Genomic DNA, 9,099 nt, shown 5'->3' on the forward strand with positions numbered 1-9,099 from the left:
TTGAGAACTCACTTCTCACTTGCAGGATGTCTTCTGGGGAGCAGCTGGGACTGTGGTTTGCAGGGTCAACTGATGTTCATACTTCTGTCCCTTCACTTTGGAATCTATACTCTACATTTTTTGCCTTTGAGTCATGTTCACTTCGATTGCTGCATGCCACATAATGCTGCCATCACCCAGCAGTAAAGAGCATATGCTGCCTTGTTTAAAATTGTATCTAAACCTTGTTTCTCCTCTACACTTTGGATGAACTTAGTTTTGCTCCTAACACTACAGTCTTTGAGTTATGAGAGTTTTAGAGGTATAATAATATAGATGATGATCATAGTGGTGGTAAAAAATTTGTGGTAAAAAAAGACACCATCATTGTTGATGATAACGATAAAGCAATGTCTTCGAGTCTCTACACAGAATAGAACTTAGGTATAATGCTATGGGGCTGACTTACATTAGCACCTACTTAATTAAACAAAGGAAGAGCTAGATGCTTCTTTAATTCAATAAGGATGTATTTTAAAGGGGATTCAGAGCACATCTGGCTCTCAAACTGTGACTTTTCCTCAGTCAATAACCTCATCCCTAATGTACCTATATATTAAAATGCTTCACCTTCTAGTGGGTTATACAAAAATAAAATGATATTTTATTTCAAGAGGACATTTACTTTCCAATCACAAATTGTGACACTGACTAAAGATGTCAATAGTGTACTAAATTTGTGTTCAACGATTATATTATATAGTATCATTAACTTTTAATTTATGTACAGTAATGAGTTTACAATATAGAAAGTATATATTTTAATGTCTATTTATCTACCATAGTTACACATATGTGCTTATTCTTTTTTTGCTAAATAAAATTCCATTATCACCAACTGCTATTTAAAAAGATTATCTTTTTCATTTAACTTTTACCTAGCTCAAAATTGTAAGGTAAACAAAAATAATGAAACATAAATTTCAAGATGGTTAGTATTTAAGAATTGATTCTTCCTTGATATATCACACATTTTCATCACCGAAATAAATCTATCCATTTATATTCCTGTTTTTTTTAATTAACTTATTTATTTTAATTGGAGGCTAATTACTTTACAATACTGTGGTGGTTTCTGCCATCCATCGACACAAATCAGCCACGGGTGTCCATGTGACCCCCATCCTGAGCCCCCCTCCCACCTCCTTCCCCATCGCTTCCCTCTGGGTCGTCCCAGGGCACAGGCTTTGAGTGCCCTGTTTTATGCTTTGAACTTGGACTGGTCATCTATTTCACATATGGTAATATACATGTTTCAATGCTATTCTCTCAAATCATCCCACCCTCACCTTCTCCCACAGAGTCCAAAAGTTTGTTCTTTATATTTGTGTCTCTTTTGCTGTCCCACATATAGGGTCATTGTTACCAACTTTCTAAATTCCTTATATATGCATTAATATACTGTATTGATGTTTCTCTTTCTGACTTACTTCACTCTGTGTAATAGGCTCCAGTTTTATCTACCTCATTAGAACTGACTCAAGTGTGTTCTTTTTAACGGCAGAGTCATATTCCATTGTGTATATGTACCACAGCTTCCTTATCCATTCATCTGCTGATGGCCATCTAGGTTGCTTCCATGTCCTGGCTATTATAAATAGTGCTGCGATGAACATTGGGGTGCACGTGTCTCTTTCAATTCTAGTTTCCTTGGTGTGTATGCCCAGGAGTGGGATTACTGGGCCATATGGCAGTTCTATTTCCAGTTTTTTAAGGAATCTCCACACTGTTCTCCATAGCGGCTGTACTAGTTAGCATTCCCACCAACAGTGTAAGAGGGTTCCCTTTTCTTCACACCCTCTCCAGCATTTATTGTTTGTAGACTTCTTGATAGCAGCCGTTCTGACCAGCATGAGATGGTACCTCATTGTAGTTTTGATTTGCATTTCTTTGATAATGAGTGATGTTGAATATCTTTTCATGTGTTTGTAAGCCATCTGTATGTCTTCTTTGGAGAAATTTCTGTTTAGTTCATTGGTGCATTTTTTGATTGGGTAGTTTATTTTTCTGGTATTGAACTCCATGAACTGATTGTATATTTTTGAGATTAATTATTTGTCAGTTGCTTCATTTGCTATTATTTTCTCCCACTCTGAAGGCTGTCTTTTCACCCTGCTTATAGTTTCCTTCATTTTGCAACAGCTTTTAAGTTTAATTAGGTCCCATTTGTTCATTTTTGCTTTTATTTCCATTACTCTGGGAGATGGGTCATAGATGATCTTGCTGTGTTTTATGTCAGAGAGTGTTTTGTCTGTTTTCCTCTAAGAGTTTTAAAGTTTCTGGTCTTACATTTAGATCTTTAATCCATTTTGAGTTTATTTTTGTGTATGGTGTTAGAAAGTGTTCTAGTTTCATTCTTTTACAAGTGGTTGACCAGTTTTCCCAGCACCACTTGTTAAAGAGGTTGTCTTTTCTCCATTGTATATCCTTGCCTCCTTTGTCAAAGATAAGGTGTTCATAGGTGCATGGATTTATCTCTGGGCTTTCTATTTTGTTCCATTGATCTATATTTCTGTCTTTGTGCCAGTACCATACTGTCTTGATGACTGTGGCTTTGTAGTAGAGCCTGAAGTCAGGCAGGTTGATTCTTCCAGTTCCATTCTTCTTTCTCAAGATTGCTTGACTATTCAAAGTTTTTTGTATTTACATACAAATTGTGGCATTATTTGTTCTAGTTCTGTGAAAGATACTTCCATTTTTAATAATATGCTGAGGAGTAGAATAATTGAATATAGTAATATGTTGACTAGTTGTGAGCCCTCCACCCAGCCAAATAACTTCCATTTACCTGGATGTTCTTTCTGTTTGCTGTCTGTTTGATTTACCGAATTGTTACAACAAGTAACTACATCAGGAGAAGTCATATAAGCTTTTATGAAATTTTACTTCAGAGACTTCCATATAATCTGAAAATTTAAATTAAAAAATCAAATGATAATGGCATGGAGAAGTTAGTAATGGAAAACATTGGAATTTACTTTTTTTTTTTCTTGGTAAATGTCAACTGTTATTGTGTCCTCATTGTACTAGCCATGGCCAGTATCATTTTCTGTTTGCTTCTAATAGAGAGGTATGGGTAATGACAATTACTATATTAGTTTTACTTGCATGATGAGTAATATGATTTAATTTGTGGGCTTAGCACATATTGATTTTATAAATTAGCTATCCATTGTTTAGGTTGGGCACATTACATGAAGATTGTTGCTTTATAAAATTACGTGAATTTCACTCTGGCAGTTACTTGAGACTGAGTTTTATGAGTCTTGATCTTCACCATTTGTGGATATGTGACTCTCTTAATATTAAATATATATAGTCAATTTGACATTTATTTGAGTAACTTAAAATTTTATATTATTTTGAATCAAATAACAGGACACTCAATAAATGGCAACAATTATAACCCTTTGTACTCAAAGGTAGAAAAATATGAAAAGTAATGCAATTAACATTTTCACTAAAATTCTACTTTGGAATTAGAATAAGGATAAAAGAATATATCACAGATGTAATGATAGTCTCATGTTTGAAGAGTTTTCTTTAAATTTTATGTATGCGTAACTAAATTTGAAAAGGATGAAATGAATTATTCAAGGTCGCATTAGTTATTAGCAAAAGGCCAAGGGTGGGAACCATGGTAATCTGTAGTTCAATAGGGTCATGAAGCATTCACATTGGGTAAGAATTTCAAATATTTTCCATCTCAGTCTAAAGGATTAAGAAACTTTTGTCATCTCAGTTTTCTACTTGGACTTCCTAGAATGAAGATTAGTGAGATACAATGAAAATAATAAAGACTTTTGAAATCCTGATAGATCACAGTTTGCATATCAACCCTGACACTGTGTCTTTGAACAAGTTCCCAAATATCTCTCATCTCAGAGTTCTTGTTCTCTCATCAGTAAAACAGATTTTGTACCTCAGAAATAGTCAAAGATATATAACTGAGGCCACTGTCTACAAATTTTTCAATAAATATTAATGCTTTGTTCTCCCAGTATGGTGTTTCCCAGCAGATTATGTTGCTGATCCAACCTGGGGTTTAAATAACAATTTGATCCAGCTATAAAACAATGTATAAAGAAGCTGGATTCAAGTGAAGGCATGACTTGCTTCCAAAATATGTGCAATCAAAACAAGGAGGGAGCATCCTAATATCAGAAGAACTCATAATAAATAGTGATTTCTATAAATGAACAACAGTGGAATTAGAACAAGATGGAGCTGGCATGGTACCAGTGGAAGTGGGGCAAATGACTAATTCATAATCTCCTTCATTTACCTAGTTCTAAAATGTACAGTTCTTATGTAAAAAGCATTTTGATGCAACTCAATGTTTTTTGGAAGAAAGTTACTCTGTCTTCATAACAAAAAGTTATTTATAATTCAATTAAATTGATGAATAATATCTTGAAGTTTTGTGTATTTTAAGATGGTGTTATTGTTCAGTCGCTAAGTCATGTCTGTCTCTTTGTGACCCTGTGGATTGACTGCAGCATGCCAGGCTTCTCTGTCCTCCATTGTATCCTGGAGTTTGTTCAAATTCATGTCCACTGAGTCAGTGATGCTATCTAACCATCTCACCCTCTGCCGCCCTCTTCCCCTTCTACCTTCAGTCTTTCTCAGCATCAGGGTGTTTTCCAATGAGTTGGCTTTTTGCATCAGGTGGCCAAAGTATTGGAACTTCAGCAGTAGTCCTTCCAATGAATATTTAAAATAGTCTCCCCTGTTTTGAGGTGGAACCACATCTTATGCTGAGAAGTATGAGAACATAATGTTAATAATGTTGGAAGAATAGAATATTCTACATTTCTTTTTTTTTTTTTTTTTTGCATTTAAGGCCAATCCATTGAGTATTTTGAAATATCCAATATTTTGAGGTATTTTTAAACTTTTAAATGCAAGTAAAATCTTCATCTAACTTTTCAAACACTGCTGTACTTGAATACTAAAATAATAGCAAGTAGTGAAAGTATGATGATTATAGTCCTTCACTCTGTTACTATTAAAAATAAAATGCCAACAGTGAGTTTCACTCCTGGCCTTGGTAAGAAGTCTGACACTGAGCACCACCTCAAGAAAGATCATCATCCTCATATGCTTCTCCATCAAATGGCACCATGTTTCCTGAGCTGAATCAAAGTCTACTAGTTTTACTTGGTCCATTTCATCAATCTCTTCTACTTCCTTCTTCTCAGGAGTTTTTCTAGCAAAGAGAGTTTATCAGGGGAGAGAAAGCCATTCTTGGGAAAGTGTAACCTCAATTCAGTGATTAGGCAGCCCTTTTCATATAGTCTATGATAAATTGGTATGCCTTCGTTTAGCACACACTTGATGTCTTTATGCTTGACAATCTGACCTGGATGAGAAGTGATGACTATGGTTTGGTCACTAAGAGTAGACTGCCTTTTGGAAGCCACACAAAACTTCAGCCAGCTCCACGTTCATACACACGAGATGGTATTCTCCTTCTTAGGTAAAAATATGGTCCTTCTGATCTAAAGCGGTGATAATATCCTCTGTCTCCAATCCTGGTTCTTGGTCTCCTTCACCATGGAATATTATCTTCTGGCCATCTTTCATGCTTTTGTTAATATGAGATTCTATAGTTTTCTTCTGAAAATACTGATTGCTAACATTCTCATTTAACACTAGTGTCACAGTGAAGTCCAGTACGGAAATATTAATGTCAAAATTAGGGATAGATATGATGGAGTGATAGTAAACAGTACCGTTTCACATCTATGCTCAACAATCAGGAAATTGTCATTGAATAGTTAAGAAAATTATTATCCATAATCTTAATCTTACGACTCTTTATTTCAAAAACAAATCATCCCAAAATCTGCTCAAATCTATAGATAGATAGCCAGGGAAAACTGTTCTGTATCAGCCTCTTAATCCTTTCTTTCAGTTAAACAACATAAAAAAAGAATGTCACTTTTCTGAAGATTCCCAAGAAGTTGGAAGCAAGAAGATGGTTGCATCGCCTTTTGAGAAAAATCTATTCCAAAAAAGTTCTTTCAAGATTGTCATTAGACAAACTGTTGAAAATCAGTCTGCCCACATAGCGTTGTCATCTGAAAGAGATGAATAAATTTAATCCATTCAAGCAATCAGTAGGATGTTTTGTCTACATGGTGAATCCAAATATGTGTGCATTTGAATGTTACTAAAATATCTGAAGAAAAAGTTGAACTTTTACAATTTTGACAAGAATGTCTTTCCATTTGACAGAGTTAAGCTGTTCCACTTATCCCCCATTTAATTAAAAATCTGTGCTTACTTCATACTTCTTAGTAGTTTAAAGTTTGTGCATTTTCCCATATTTATAATTAATTTGCATATACTTTTACATAGAGCTATTTTAACTAACTTGATATATTCAGTCAGTAGAGTCACATCAGATGTTTTAATACATAAACTAAGAAATTTAATTGATCCAGAAATAGTCAAATCAAATTATATTGATGTCACACAACATAAGTCTACAGTATCTCCCTTCTTAGAACTCCAAGTGGGGAGGAGATTTTGTCCCTGTATAGTATGCCAAGAAATATTTTATAGTTTTTTAAAGATCCTGGAAATGCTAATAAAGTACCAGAATACTTGATCAGGAACAGCCATGGACTCTATTATGTTTTATGTGCCAGTTAGCTCTTAATGCATTTACATGTCTCAATACATTATTAAATAAATATATTGAAAAAAATAAGACCATAGAGATATTCTTGAACAGTATGCCAGGTCCAGAATTATTTGGGTTGAGAGTTGGATTCTGAATAAATCCCATAAGAGATGGAATGCTCTAGCTCAAGTTTTTGTTTTTTTTCCCTCATTTTAGAGGGAGATGTGTATTGAATGGCTTCTTTCCCTCAGAAACCTGGTGAACATATTGGTTAAATGAGACACTCATTAATCAAGAACCTCGCCTGCCTTGGTATTAGGAATAGAGAATTTCCATTTACCCTTTGAGAAGCACTTCATTATATAGTATTTGGTAAATAGTAAAGCTTGGGAAAGCTGATCTACAATATTTTGGCCACATGACACAAAGAGGGGGCTTACTGGAAAAGACCTGGATGCTGGGGATGATTGATGGCAGGATGAGCTGGTTGGATGGCATCATCGACTCCACATAGTTTGAGCAAACTCCAGGAAAGAGTGAAGGACAGGGAGCCTGGTCCCCCTGCTGTCCATGGGGTTGCAGAGTGGGACATGGCTAAAGTAACTAAGAAACAATAGCCTCTCATGTCTAAAGGTAGGTTATTATTTTCTAAATGGCAAATAAATCTATATTAAGATTCAAGTCATAAGGTAACCAACTGTCGTGGTGTGCCTGGAATAGAGTGACTTCTGAGAGGCAGGGATTTCAGTGGGAAGTCTGGGAAATCGCCAGACCAGCAAAGACGCTGGTCACCATATCTGTAGAATAGGTTCATTTTCTGAAGTCTTTTTTTTTTTTTTTTTAATGATTTGCTAATTGGTTAATAGCTTTGATAATTTTGTTGTTTTTCCTTATAATATCAAGTTTGATCATGTTATCTCTGAATTTTTAAAATTTACTTAGTAAAATCTTAGAGGGAGACCAATACAGGACAAAGAAGCTACCATTAAAGGATTTCCCTTAAAAAAAGCCCTTTGTGGTTCAGAAGTAAGCCTGGTTTTCATGCCATTGTTAGGTTCATCAGTTATAGTCTGTACTTAAGGATAAAAGATTTCCTAATGTCTTCTGTGGAAAAATAGGATTCTCTTTCTTTATACACAAGTAGCCTTCCAAACCTTCATCCTTGGCTCTTTGAACAAAATAGGAGAGGAAGTTAGAAGCTTTTGCAGGAGCTGCAAGTTGGGTGAACATATCTAAGCTAAGGAAAACTTGATTTTAGGACCTCTAGTTTGGAATGAATAGATCATTTTGCTCTTTCTTCCTTTGGTACTTACTGAGTTGGAAATTTTCACCACGCATGATCTCTTGCAGCAGAAAGCAATGTTAGTACCAACAAAAGGGGTATGAATGGAAATCAGTGACATGTGTCTGCCATTTTCTAGTCTAGATGGCCTACACTCAATCTTTGTGATTTTGGTATTAAATCTGTCTACAATTCCCATTTACAGGTAACAGCTTTTACAAAGATTTTTTTTTTCACTTTCAAAACATTCATAGTAATATATAGACATCTATGTCTCTGTATACTTACTTCAGATTTATAGGCAGTTCAAAAAAATAATAAAACTTTGAAAAAAAAGAGTCATGTTGGTAATAATGGTAACTTGCTTGTTCACTTTTTGATTTATTGGAGGCCGAATGAAGTCTAACTTTTAGCCTTTTATCTCTTTGCTTATTGTCTACTCTTGTTCTTTGTCCAGTTTTGTTTTGGTGTTAACATTTTTATCTCTCAGAATTTGTATACAGAAGATATTATTAACCCAGTTAGCATACTTGCTGCAAATAATTTTCCAAAAATGTCACTTGACTTTCATTTCATGATTATTTCTTACAAAATATTTAATTATATTTTCAAAGTTATTGATTTTTTTCCCTTAGTTATTTGTTTTTACTGTTACTTTTCTGCTTAGGGAGGGATGTAGGCATATTTCTTAATCATATCTTCAGTTCAGTGGCAAAGAAATGAAGTAATTTTTTTTCAATGTTTTCTTGTTTCTCTTGTATTTTCACTTATATGGCTCTAATCAAAGGATAAAACTTTTGAAGGACGGTCAAAATAGGCAAGAAATCAAAATTATTTACTAAATACAAAGTTGACTGCACCCTTCCTGGCATCAATACCAAGCTCTTAGGTTTCTCTGGGAAATATGCTCTAAGGAGTATTTTGTTAATCTTTTTTTTTAAGAGATAAACTGAAGCTTTACATCATAAAATACTATTAACCTGACAGATTTAAGTAGATCATTTTAGTCCTTTTCCCCCCCTCTCCTTGGAAAGTGGCAATCATATCATCCTTATGCTTCTTTCTTGTCAAGCATATTTAATAACATGCTCAGAAGCAGATGGACACAAACACTTGATGTGAAATCAAAAACTGTAAGTCTTCTCAA

At 34.5% G+C, this 9,099-nt stretch overlaps 1 pseudogene; it reads right to left on the reverse strand.

Moving 5' to 3' along the window:
• Nucleotides 1-4,959: 4,959 nt before the first annotated feature.
• LOC133050401 (dnaJ homolog subfamily A member 1-like) lies at nt 4,960-7,900 on the reverse strand (annotated as a pseudogene).
• Nucleotides 7,901-9,099: the final 1,199 nt, after the last annotated feature.

Source organism: Dama dama, chromosome 32 (genome assembly GCF_033118175.1).
Source record: "Dama dama isolate Ldn47 chromosome 32, ASM3311817v1, whole genome shotgun sequence".
NCBI lineage: Eukaryota > Metazoa > Chordata > Mammalia > Artiodactyla > Cervidae > Dama > Dama dama.